This window comes from Trichosurus vulpecula, chromosome 7 (genome assembly GCF_011100635.1).
Source record: "Trichosurus vulpecula isolate mTriVul1 chromosome 7, mTriVul1.pri, whole genome shotgun sequence".
In the NCBI taxonomy this organism is placed as follows: Eukaryota; Metazoa; Chordata; class Mammalia; order Diprotodontia; family Phalangeridae; genus Trichosurus; species Trichosurus vulpecula.
Window position 1 is genome coordinate 213,181,230 of NC_050579.1, and position 14,135 is coordinate 213,195,364.

At 36.1% G+C, this 14,135-nt stretch overlaps 1 pseudogene; it reads right to left on the reverse strand.

The window, feature by feature from the left end:
• Positions 1-3,128: 3,128 nt before the first annotated feature.
• LOC118857802 overlaps positions 3,129-14,135 on the reverse strand; it is a 35,624-nt pseudogene continuing 24,617 nt past the window's right edge.

Consider the following 14,135-nt stretch of genomic DNA (forward strand, 5'->3'; position numbering starts at 1 on the left):
AGATCTGGAGTTGACTGTGGCTTGGGTTATGAGTCATGAGCTTCTTATTTTAAAGAAATCTTATTTAATCTGAAGAAAGTAAGCAAAATAATCATATCATATAGGTGTGACCTAAATAACATCCCCTATGGATATGAAAAAGAAGTGACAGATAGGGTGCCCGAAAAAGCACAGACAGAACCTCACAGAATTGTACAGCAAGCTACAAAAAACAACAACAACATTCCAAAGAAAAAGAAAAGCAAGCAAGAAAGATATCCTATTCTTAGTCTGATAGTCTTAGTCTTAATCATAGTCTGCTAAGGCTTTTCAAATAGCTGAGGAAAGAAGGAAAGCAAAAAGGTAAATGAGAAAGGGGAAGATATATCTCACTGAATGCAGAATTCCAGAGAATAGCAAGGAGAGTTTTTTCTTAAATGAGTAAAGAAAAAAAAATAGAAGAAAACAATAGAATGAGGAAGACAAGAGATCTTCAGGAAAATTAGAGAAATCAAGAGAATGTTTTGTCCAATAATGGTCGCAATAAAAAACAAAAAAACTGTAGGGATATAAAAAGAATTAAAGATATTATACAGACGTGTATAGAAAAATATACAGAATATTTGTAAAAGAAAGATTACTCATAACCACTGTGGTGTGGTGTGTTGGTAAGCAAAATGGGCTCCTTAGCACTTAGTTCAGCAAGTGCCCTTGAAGAGTTTGGCCTTTGTTTGCTTTGAATAATTCAGTGTATTTCATTGAGTCTTACTAAGTGCTAAGCCCCAGGCCCAAACCCCCATTAGGTGTAAAACCTATGTGGGTGTGGATTGGCAACTAAGGTGGGGCCCAAGGTGGGGCTGACTCCAGGGAGGAGTTACAGGGAGTTATATGTCTGGGAGAGAAGAGGCTTTTATACCATGTGGGTTTAAGTCGCCTCTTTGTGATGATTCTAGGTCACATGGGTGAGTCGCATGTGTGACTCACCCCTGACCCTGAAAAAGATACAAAACCCGGGGTTGACTGTCTCTTCTTCGGAGCTCTGTCACACAGCAGTGGTGGCACACATGACCCTGGGCCAGCCCTTGTTCTGAGCTCCCAGGCTGAACCTAGATGTTGGTAACTATGAGTCTGTATTTGGTCTGTCTGTTGATGTTTGTAATTTGTTTGTAATTTGCTCTGAAGTTCAGTGTGCTGGTCTCTTCCCCTGAACTAAGTGAATGATATTTGTATGCTGAATTAAAGTAAGCTTGTCAACCCCTTCACCTTGCTTTCCTCAGTTAAGCAGATCAAAAGAACCTGTGCTGTTGGCAGCTTTCTGGGTGCTGGCTGTGGGTGGATCTTATACCCCCACAGAAGCTGCTAGCCGGATTGTTGAGACATGTGGTTAGTGATCTAGAGGCAGACATCCTGGAGAATGAAATCAAGTGGGCCTTAGGAAGCATTGCTTACAATAAAGTTAGTGAAGGTGTTAGAATTCCAGATGAGCTATTTAAAATCCTAAAAGATGATGGTGTTAAAGTGCTACACTCAATATGATAGTAAATTTGGAAAACTCAACAGAAGCCACTGGATTTGAAAAGATCAGTTTATATCCTAGTCCTAAGGAAGGAAAATACAAAATAATGTTCAAATAAGCAAAGGATTGCACTCATTTCACATGCCAGCTAAGTTATCCTTGAGATTCTGCAAGCTAGGCATCAGCAATATGTGAACTGAGAATTTACCAGAAGAGCGGGCTGGTTTTTTGAAGAGGCAGAAGAACTAGACATAAATTGCCAACATTCATTGGATTATGGAGAAAGCAAGGGAGTTTCAGAAAAAAACAAAACAAAACAAAACATCTATTTCTGCTTCATTGACCACACTGAAGCCCTTGACAGTGTGAATCACTGCAAAGTATGATCCTAACCTTAAAGAGATGGAAGTACCAGATTATCTTACTTGTTTTCTGAGGAACAGGTCCCAAGTAAACATTTGGAATTGACCATGGAAAAACTGATTGGCTTAAGACTGGACAATGAGTATAACAAGGCTGTATATTGTCACCTTATTTATTTATATTACATAAATAGTACGTCATGTGAAATGCCAGGCTGGATGAATCAAATGCTGATATTAATGTTGCTGACAAAACTATCAACAGTTTCAGATATGTAGATAATAATATTCCAATGACAGAAAATGATGAATTAAGAAGGTTCTTATAAGGGTAAAAGAGGAGAGTACAAAAGCTGGCTTGAAGCTGGATGTTAAAACAAAAAGAAACCTCATAAGATCTTGGCAACAGGTCCCTTCTCTTTCTGAAAAATAGAAGGAAAGGAAATGAAAGCAGCATCAGACCTTATATTCTTGGGATCAAAGATCCCTGCAGATAGCAATTGCTGCTATGAAATAAAGACACTTGATCCTTGGAAGGAAAGTTATGGACAATGGAGACAACACCTTGCTTAAAAAGCTCTGTGTAATCATATCCATGATTTTTCCAGTAGCAATGTAAAGTTGTGAGAGTTGGAGTATAAGGAAAGCTGAGTGCTACAGAATTGGTGCTTTCAAATTGTGGTGCTAGGGAAGACTTTTTAAAATAATTTTTTTTCTCAATTTAAATAATTTTTCTCTTAAATTCACATTATTTTAAATTAAAAGATTCATTGATTATCAAAAGCTTAAAAATTAATTTAAAACAGGCATGAGATAGTATGAGAGACCCATTTGTATTGCTTTAACATGAGTTGTTAATATTTAAATATTAAAGATATAAACTAGAGTATTAAGTTTCCTTAGAGTCTTTGGAAAAGAACATATATACCTTGCAAGCAAGTGGAAGCTATGCAGAATGATATCATAGTTGATTATACCAAGCTTATTTCTGAGGCCAGACGAGCAAGGTCCCACTGCCTTAAGTGTGAGCTTTGTGCCACCTTCTTCAAATAACCTCACCAAACTATGGAAATTCAGAGTGGAGATAAAATGTTTTCCTTGATATAATGTTTGATACTGCCCAGGCAAAAGAACCCCAAACATATTAAGGCAGTACTTTCAGAATTCTTGCTCAAGGGCAAATACTAACAAACCATCTAGTCTCACTGGGGAGGAAAGAGTCATGTTTGGTGGCAGGTGCTGTCTGGAAATTGAAATCATTTCTTTTTGCTTTAGCAACATTTTCTGAAATTGTTTCTTTTCCATTCTTCATAATCTTCTTCTAAATCTCTACTTTGTTGCTACTTATGTAGGGACTCTGCTTCATCCTTTATTTCCTTCTTGGAATATTCAACTATAATCTTTTTCTCTCTTTTGGATGGTAGAGAAGCTGAAATGCTAGATTCTTCCTTAACTTGCTGCTCAAATTTTTCCAAATGTTTACAGAATTGATCAAATGAAGCTTTCTCTACACTAGATGTGGCCACCATTTTGCCTTTATCTACTTTTAGCTTTAGGACACTGCATGCTGAAAATAGTGTAGCTATAGTGAAAAAGGGCCTGGACAAATCCAGATTTATTTTCTGTATCTGGAGAAGAGTGGCTTCATATGTTGCTAGTGTCTTTGTAGCAATGTATACTGCCTTCCTGCAGTTAAACTGTCCAGCTAAAGTTATCTATTTCATGACTTGAATTCAAGCCTAGCAAACACTTAAAAGATTTAAGACAGTTTTAATAATTTTTCTTCAAACTAGAAAAGTTAACTAAATAAGCTCTGTTGATCTCATACTGGTAGCAGCAAAATCTAGACACATGATTGAATTAACTTGTTTCCATTGCATGAGCAGACAATCCAGTACACTTGGGACAGTTTCAGGTACTCCTCAGCTTTCCTCAGCACAGCAGGGTCCATGATGCCCAGTTGATGTCCAAGACAAACAACGAGCCTGGGCTCTTTGGCATGTGGAAAACAAGATGGCCTGTGTGTGTCCCTATGGAAGAACTAAAGGCCTTGAAAAGACTTTTTAAAAAAATATATTATGTCTTGGTTTACCTTTATTTCTTATGCAACATGACCAAGATGAGAAGTCTGAGTTTTCTAAAAAGATTAGCTTTTACAGAGACCTGGTTCATGCTACAAGTATCTTGTCTTCTCGTTGTTCTGAGATGTATTTCCAAGAAGAGGAAGCCTGTAGTAATACAGATGTTCTAAGAGAGACTATCGCCTGTCACAAGTATCTTCTTGACCTCTGAGTGTTGTGAGACTAGATGCATTTCCACAGAGAACAATGTTGTAGTAACCTGGAATTTTCTCAGAGACTGTCTCCAGCCACAAATATTTTGTCCTCTGAGGGTTATATAGTTATGCTGATATTTTTCCCTCATCTATCCTCAGGTGAAAGGTGAAAGGATCTCAGGTGTCAGACATTGCATAAATTTTCTAGATACATCAATCAGTCAGGCTGACTTTTTTTTCTTCCCTCACATATCTCTACGAATGTACATGCAGGATCCTCCAGGATCATTCAGTGAAAGGAGGGGTGTAAAGGTGTGAAGGGGTGGGAGAGGATATGCTGGGGGAAAGGAAGGAAAGGGAAGGGAAAGGAAGGGGGTGAGGAGCTGGTGGACCACTAGCGGCCCAGGGTGTTTTCTCCTGACTCTGAAGAATAGGGAAGTCACTCTTTTCCTCTGCTTCCTCCAGAGACAGGGAGTATTGATGCTAGAGAAGAATTTTGAGATTCCCTTGGACAGCAAAGGCATCAAATCAGTCAATATTTAAATAAATGAGCTCTTAATATTCACCAGGTCAAATACTGAAGTTGGAGCTTAATTCCTTTGACCACATAATGAGAAAACAGGACTCACTGGAAAAGACCCTGATGCTAGGAAAAAAAAAATAATGGCAAAAGGAAAAAAAAAAGATGGCAGAGAATGAGATGAATAGAAAGCACCATGGGAACAATGGACATGAGCTTTGGTAGACTTTGGAAGATATTAGTGAATAAATGGAACTGGTGTGCTATGGTCCATGGGGTCACAAAGAGCAGACATGACTGAATGACTGAATAACAGTAACAAGTTCTTTGGACTAAAGGAACTCAAATAGCCAAATTAAAAAGTAGCACTTTCTCAAAACTCTTTGAAATGGTGATTATAAGAAGAAAGGGCTTGTGAATGTGCTTTGGTTCAGGAATGTATTTTTTTGTTTTTTTTAATTAAGGTTTTATTTTAATTTTTATTTTACAATACTCAGTTCCACATGATCCTGAATTCCAGATTTTCTTCCCCACCCCCCTCCACTCCCTCCACAAGACGGCATGGAATCTGATACATCTTCTACATATATCTTCACATTGAACTTATTTACACAATAGTCAAGTTTTAAAGAAGAATTATGACCAATGGAATGAATCACGAGAAAGAAGAAACAAAACCAAAAAAAAAGAGGAAAAAAAAAAGAAAAAAAAAAGGAGAGCAAACAGTTTGCCTCAATCAGCATTCAGTCTCCATAGTTCTTTCTCTGGATGTAGATATCTCTCTCCCTCATGAGGCCTTTGGAGTTGTCTTTGAACCTTGTATTCCTGAGAAGAGCTAAGTCTATCAAGTTTACTCATCATAGAATCCATATATCTGTGGTTGTGTATAACATTCTCCTAGTTCTGCTCTGCTTACTCAGCATTACATTGTATACATTTTCCCAGGTTATTATGAAGTCCATATATTCCCCATTTCTTATAGCACAATAGTATTTGATTATATTTATATATCATGACTTGTTCGGCCATTCCACAGTTGATGGGCAGGACCTTCATTTCCAACTCTTTGCTACTATGAAAAGAGCCGCTATAAATATTTTTGTACACACGGGTCCTTTTCTACTTGTGTGTTCTCTTTGAGATACAACCCTAGAAGTGGTGTTGCTGGATCAAAGGGTATGAACATTTTTATAGCCCTTTGGGCATAGTTCCAAATTGCTCTCCAGAATGGCTGGATCAGTTCACAACTCCACCAACAATGTAACTGTTCTAATTTTCCCACATCCTCTCCAGCATTTATCATTTTCCCATTTTGTTATTTTAGCCAATCTGACAGGAGAGATGTGGTACCTAAGAGTTGTTTTGATTTGCATTTCTCTAATCAGTAGTGATCATTTTTTCACATGCCTATAGATATCTTTAATTTCTTCCTCTGAAAATTGCCTGTTCATATCTTTTGACCATTTCTCAATTGAGAAATGACTTGTATTCCTATAAACTTGGCACAATTCCCTGTATATTTTAGAGACACATTTATCAGAGACACTAGTTGTAAAGATTTTCTCCCAGTTTTATGCTTCCCTCTTAATCCTTGTTGCATTGGCTTTTTTATACAAAAACTTTTCAATTTAACATAATCAAAATTATCCATTTTGCATTTCGTAATGCTCTCCATTTCTTCTTGTGTCATGAATTCTTTGGTTTTCCCTAAATTTGATAGATAAACTATTCCGTGCTCTCCCAGATTGCTTATAGTATCAGCCTTTATTCCTAGATCATGAATCCATTTTGACTTTATTTTGGTATATGGTATAAGATATCGGTTTATGCCCAGTTTCTACCCTACCATTTTCCAATTTTCCCAGCAGTATTTGTGGAATAGTGAATTCTTAGCCCAGAAGCTGGATTCTTTTGGTTTATCAAAGAATAGTCATTGGCTACTCTTTCTTGTGTACCTAACCTATTCCACTGAGCCACGACTGTGTTTCTTACCCAGTACCAGGCAGTTTTGATGACTGCTGCTTTATAGTACAGTTTATTATCTGGTATTGCTAGGCCACCTTCCCTAGCATTTCTTTTCATTAATTCCCTAGATATTCTAGACTTCTTGTTCTTCCAGATGAATTTTGTTATTATTTTGTCCAGCTCTGTAAAATAATTTTTGGTAGTCTGATGGATATAGTGCTGAATAAATAAGTTAGTATGGGTAAAGTTGTCATTATTATTATATTAGCTCAGCCTAACCATGAGCAATTGATATTTTTCCATTTATTTAGATCTGACTTTATTTGTGTGAAAAGTGTTTCATAATTATGTTCATATATGTCCTGGTTTGTCTTGGCAGATAGACTCCCAAATATTTTATAGTGTCTACAGTAACTTTAAATGGAATTTCTCTTTCTTTCTCTTGCTGATGGGCTTTGTTAGTAATGTATAAGGATTTATGTGGGTTTATTTTATATCCTGCAACTTTCTAAAGTTGTTTATTATTTCAAGTAGTTTTTTTTTACTTGATTCTCTAGGATTCTCTAAGTAAGTCATCATATCATCTGCAAAAATCGATAATTTAGGTTCTTCTTTGCCTATTCTAATTCCTTCAGTTTCTTTTTCTTCTCTTATTGCTACAGCTAATATTTGTAGCACAAAATTGAATAATAGGGGTGATAATGGACATCCTTGTTTCACCCCTGATCTTATTGGGAATGCATCTAGTTCATCCCCATTTCAAATAATGCTTGTTGATGGTTTTAGTAGATACTATTTATAATTTTAAGGAATGCTCCATTTATTCTTATGCTTTCTAGTGTTTTTAATAGGAATGGGTGTTTTATTTTGTAAAAAGGCTTTGTTTTGAATCTATTGAGATAATCATATGGTTTCTGCTAGTTTTGTTGTTGATATGGTCAATTATGCTAATAATTTTCCTAATATTGAACCAGCCTTGTATTCCTGGAAGAAATCCTACCTGGTCATAGGATTATTCTCTTGATAAGTTGCTGCAATCTTTTTGCTAATATTTTATTTTAAAAATTTTACATCAATATTCATTAGGGAAATTGGTCTATAATTTTCTTTCTCTGTTTTGACTCTTCCTGGTTTAGGTATTAGTACCATATCTGAGTCATAAGAAGAATGTTAGGACTCCTTCTTCACCTATTTTCCAAAATAATCTATAAAGTATAGGAATAAATTGTTTTTTGAATGTTTGATACAATTCACATGTAAAACAATCTGGCCCTGGAGATTTTTTCCTAGGGAGTTCATTGATGGTTTACTCAATTTCTTTTTCTGAGATGGGTTTATTAAGGTATTTTACTTCCTCTTCTGCAAACCTGGGCAATTTATATTTTTTGTAAATATTCATCCGCATCCCTAAGGTGGTCAAATTTATGGGCATACAATTGGGCAAAAGAATTCCTAATTATTGTTTTAATTTCTCTTCATTGGAGGTGAATTCACCCTTTTCATTTTTGATACTGGTGATTTGATTTTCTTCTTTATTTTTTTTAATCAAATTGAACAAAAGTTTATCAATTTCATTGTTTTTCATAAAACCAGCTCTTGATTTTATTTATAAATTTAATAGTTTTCTTGATTTCAATTTTATTAATCTCTCCTTTGATTTTCAGTATTTATAATTTGCTATTTAATTGGGGATTTTCAATTTGTTCTTTTTCTAGCTTTTTCAGTTCCATACCCAATTCATTTATCTCATTTTTCTCTATTTTATTCATGTAAGCATTTACAGATATAAAAGTTACCCTAAGATCTGCTTTTGCTGCATCCCATAAGATTGGTATGTTGTCTCATTATTGTCATTCCCTTGAATGAAGTTATTAATTGTTTCTATGATTTGTTCTTTAGAATTAGATTATTTAATTTGCAATTAATTTTTAGCTCATTTTTCCATGGTTCTTTGTTACAAATTATTTTCATTGCATCGTGATCTGAAAAGGATGCTTTTACTACTTGTGCCTTTCTGCACTGGATTGTGAATTTTTATGCCCTAGTACATGGTCAATGTTCGAGTACGTGCCATGTACCACTGAGAAAAAAAAAAAGTATATTTCTTTTTATCCCCATTTAGTTTTCTGCAGAGTTCTATCATATCAGCCTTTTCTAAAATTCCATTCACCTCTTTAACTTCTTTCTTGTTTATCTTGTGGTTGGATTTATCAAGTTCAGAGAGGGGGAGGTTGAGGTCCCCCACTAGTATTGTTTTGCTGTCTGTGTCTTCCTGTAACTCCCTTAACTTCTCCTCTAAGAATTTGCCTGCTATACCACTTGGTGCATATATGTTAAATAATGATATTGCTTCATTGTATATGATGACTTTTAGCAGAATGTAGTGTCCTTCCTTATCTCCTTAAACTAGGTCTATCTTTGCTTTTGCTTTGTCTGAGATTAGGATTGCTACCCCTGATTTTTTTTTACTTTATCTGAAGCACAATATATTCTACTCTAACCTTTTACTTTTACTCTGGGTGTATCTCCCTGTTTGAAAAGTGTTTCGTGCAAACACCATATTGAAGGTTTGTGGTTTTTAATCCATTCTGCTATCTGCTTCCATTTTATGGAAGAGTTCATCCCATTCACATTCACAGTTATGATTTCTATCTGTGTCTTTTTCTCCATCATATTTCCCCCTGTTTATGCTTTTGTTTCTCCCTTTCCCCTTTCACTCCTCAATAGAGTTTTGCTTTTGACCACTGCCTTCCTCAGTTTAATCTCCCTATTCACTTTCCTCCTTTATCTTACTGTTTTCTTCTTGCAACTTCTTCCCTCCATTCTGACCACCCTCCTTCCTTTTTTCCCCTTTTGCCTCCTACTTCCTGTAGGACAAGTTAGATTTCTGTACTTATCAGGGTATGTTATTCCCTTCTTGCACCAATTCCAATGAGAATAAAGCTCAAATACTGCCTTTCTCCCCTCCTTTCTTTCCCTCTATTACAATATGTTTTTGTGCCTCTTCATGTGATGTAATTTACCCTTTTCTACTACCTCCTTTCCTCTTCTCCCAGAACCATCCCTTTATATCTCTTAATCATATTTTTATGGTTATGTCAGTTATTTTATACTTATACCCAAAGTCTATGAATATCCCTTTCAATTGTCATAATAAATAAACAATTTTCAAGGTTGACATATATATATATATATATATATATAAACATATATATATATATATATATACTATATATATATATATATATATATAAACATATATAAAACAAAATGATCCTATATCAGGATGTAACTAATTTGCCATATTGATTAACTAGGGATATTTTTCACCATTTACCTTTTCATGTCTCTCTTGAGTTTTGTATTTGGAGATCAGATTTTCCATTGAGCTCTGGTCTTTTCATATGGGAGATCTGAAATTCCTTTATTCCATTGAATGTCCATCTCCTCACCTGGAAAATTGTGCTCAGCTTTGCTGGATAGATGATCCTTGGTTGTAGTCCAAGTTCCTTTGCCTTTCAGAATATCATATTCCAATTTCTCCTGTCACTTAATGTAGCAGCTGAAAGGTCCTTCATGATCCTTGCTCTAGTTCCATGACATTTGAATTGTTTGTAGCAACTTGTAGTATTTTCTCTTGACCTGGTAGTTCTGGAATTTGGCTATAATATTTCTTGTATTTTTCCATTTGGGATCTTTTTCAGGGGATGATTGATGGATTCTTTCGATAATAATTTTACCCTCTGGTTCTAGGACCTCTGGGCAATTTTCCTTAAGGATTTGATGGAAAATGCTGTCCTGGTTCTTTTTTGCATCATAGCATTCATGTAGACCAATAAGTCTTAGATTGTCTCTCCTGGATCTATTTTCCAGGTCAGTTGTTTTTCCTATCAGATATTTCACGTTTTCTTCTTTTTTTTTCATTTTTTAGATTTTGTTTGACTGTTTCCTGATGTCTCATAAAGTCATTAGCTTCTAGTTGCCCAATTCTAATTTTTAATGTTTTGTTTTCTTCCTTTATCTTCTCTATCTTCTTTTCCATTCAGTTGATTTTCCTTTTCAATGAGACATTTTCTCCATTTAAATTCTGATTTCCTTAACCAATCCCCTGATTTTACCTTTTAAATATTTATTTTCCTCATTGAATTTATTTTCCATTTTTTCTTTTACCTCCCTAATTTGGGGGAGTTCTTCCAAGAATGCTTTTTGGTCTGGAGACCAGTTCACTTTCCCTTTTGAGATTTCAGATGTTGGTGTAGTGTCCATGCTGTCCTTTTCTGAGTTGGTATTTTGGTCTTCCTTGTCTCCATAATACGAATCAATATTCTTTGGCTTCTTAGCGTGTTTTTTCAAGGTGTTTTTTTTTTTCCTCCTGGCTTCTATAGTGGATCTCTGTTTCTGAGGCTCAGAGAGATCTATCCCAAGTTTCTTGTGTTGGAATCTGTGGATCTGCTAACTGGCTTTATGTTCTATGGCCTCTGGTTTCCTGAGGTGTGGGGGAGGGGTGGTCTGGCAGCTGGGAGTCTCCTCTTCCCCAGGACTGTTCTACAGAATGGGTGGTCTCAGCTCTTGTCTGTGCTGGTGTATGACACTTCCCCTGGCTGTGCAATGCCCAGTCTGGGTTCCTGGCATTGATGTTTGTTAGCTCCACCCCCTGGGATTCAGTTACTCTCATTGTTCTGCTGAGGTGAGGGCTGTTGGGACCCCTGTCTTCCTTCACTAGTCTCCTTCCGCCACCACAGGGAGGGCCCCCTCCCCGACTTCTCTCGCTACTGAAGCCCCACTTCTGGCTCCTCTCTTTCACCTGAGGTATTATTCTCTCCTCTCGATTTATTCAAGGGAGGGATAAAGTCCATTTTACCTGCACATTATGACTCCCAGAAGTTCAAGAAAGCAACTTTCAAATCTTTAGATTGTGGGTTGGAGGCCTCTGGGCTAGCTGCTCCTGTAGCCGCAGGATCTGTGCTCCTACAGACTCCCAGGAATGTAATTAAAGAAAATTATGTTCACAACAGATGCATCATGAGTATCATTATTGATGATTTGCATAAAAGTACATAGGTATAGACTCAAGAACAGAGTGTGTTTTGGTGGTGGTGGTGGTGTGCAGTGGGGTGGGACAGGATGAAGAAGATTTCCATACATTGATTTATATGTCCATACAACAATATTACCCTTAGAACTTAAGAAAATTTGAGTCTGATCATGTCCCAGTGGTCTTTCTCTGAGATCCTAGACCTGCCAGAATGAGGACAAATATAAGTGAACAAGTCAGTCCAGAGAGTATGTGTTCATACTTCCAAGTGATATGAAGGGTATTATAGTATTCATAGATACCCCCCACATAGTTGTTAAAATTGGCAATGTTCATATGGTCTCCATTGCTAGAACTTAAACTTCTTAAGTGGAAATTTTGCACTTTCACCTTATCACAAAATGTAAAATGCCTCTAATAGGGTATGTACTTAATAAATGGTGCATTATGTATTGTTTGTTTTCTTAATTAAAGAAACCCAGGGTGCAAGACAGAGATCATATTGTCATGGATTTTAAATGCCAACTGAAGAATTAGTATTTTTTTCCTAGACGTAGTAGGGAGTAACTGAATTATTTAGAACAGACAATGATATGGTAAGACTTACATAAGGCAGATTATTTTTGTAGCTATATAGACCATAGGCCTGAAAGAGAAGAGACTAAAGCTAGGAGGCAACCTCAGATTTGGAGATTTTGTGGTTTTTAATTATGATTGTGACCCTTGCTGTGGATAAAAGGAAACAGATTCATCACATATAGAGAATGAATATACACAAATCTGGCAACTTTAATTACAGGTAAAAGAGAGAGAAGTATCCAGAATGACATAGAAATTAGAAAACTGGGTGGCAATGGGGACTTTAACTGAAGCATGAAGAAGGGTTGGGTTTGTAGAGGAAATATAATAAATTATATTTGGAAATTTTGAGATTTGAATGGTCTAAATAATTCTAGTCATTTGGTTCCAGACTTCAGAATAGAGATGAATATTTGATTTAAATATCTGGGAGTCATCTGTGAAAGGAAATAAATTGAATTAATTGGAACCAACAACATTAAAGGAATGTACCCTGCATCAGACTCTCCCCACCATCACCCCCACCACCACCACTACTGCCTTTTCTTTTCAACTGCAGGCTAAAATTTTATGCCCATCCCAAACAGGGATGCTTAGTGGTTAGAACTATACTAGGACACTCAAATGTTGTAAAGGTGGTGGGAGTAGTAAGTTCCATGCTTACCTAAATAGCTGTGTTTGCATTGATATGAAGGAGAAGAGGACAGGAGGAAGCATAGTCGTTGGCGTTATTGGTAATTCATCAGCCAGCAACTCATCTCCTTATGAACTGGGAATGTGTTGCTACGTGTGCAAAGGACATAGACCCTCCTGAGATGAGAGAGTCATGGAGCTTATATAAATATCACTCTTCCTTACAGGATGCATCAACCATCATGGCCTACCCCAGTAAGCTGGGTATTAGGGTGCCACGAAGGGTCCTCTGGCTTAAGCTTGTTACTTGTCCTTAAATACTAGGGACAGACTGAACTGGATAACTACAGATGACAGCTAAGAACATGAGATGCAAAGGAGGCCAATCCAAAGTTAAATGATTCTCCATATCTGCAGACACCAGATTTTTCACAGTATGCAAATTTAAATATTGGGGGCATGGGGATCTCTTGTCCTTCTCATTTCTTGCTTCTCTCAGGCCTTTTTCATGACTTGTATGACTTGGGTGTGAAGAAAATATCATACAGATTGCTATAGGTAAGGTTCTGAGGAAAAGGCAGTTTCAGTAATGCTTTTCCCAGACCCTAGTGAAAGATCAGGTCCTGTCACTCTCATGTCACTTACCTAAGTGGGTAGGTTGCTACTCAGCCTTTCTGAGATCATTCTGGGCCCACTTAATTTGATGTCCTGTGGCAAAGTCCCACACTTCCCACTCTGGTTATACCATGAAAAAATATGTATGTGTATATGTATATATGTGTATATATGTATGTATGTATGTATGTATGTATATATACCCACATATATATGTACGTGTGTGTGTACATATATATATATGTATATATACATACATATATATATACATACATATATATATATGTATATATATATATATATATATATATATATATATATATATATACACACACATCCATAGTTCATACAAGTGTAAGCTTCATCAAATGGATTTCAGTTCCACAGCAGTTTCTATAATGCTTAATAGACCGTTATTTGGGTGATTTGTTGAGACCTACCTCCCCTTCTACTGTTTGTAAATATATGAAACATTTTTTTTAATTATTGAATGAGCTTTTGTAAAACACTATTGTCTTCATAATATATACTTAAACATACTTTGTCTTCAGCTAAATGAATATTTAACATGAGTTGTAAACCACACTATCATCAATTGCCAAACTAAGAAAACTGAATTATCAAATTATCAAATGAGAAAACTCAACTAAGGACCT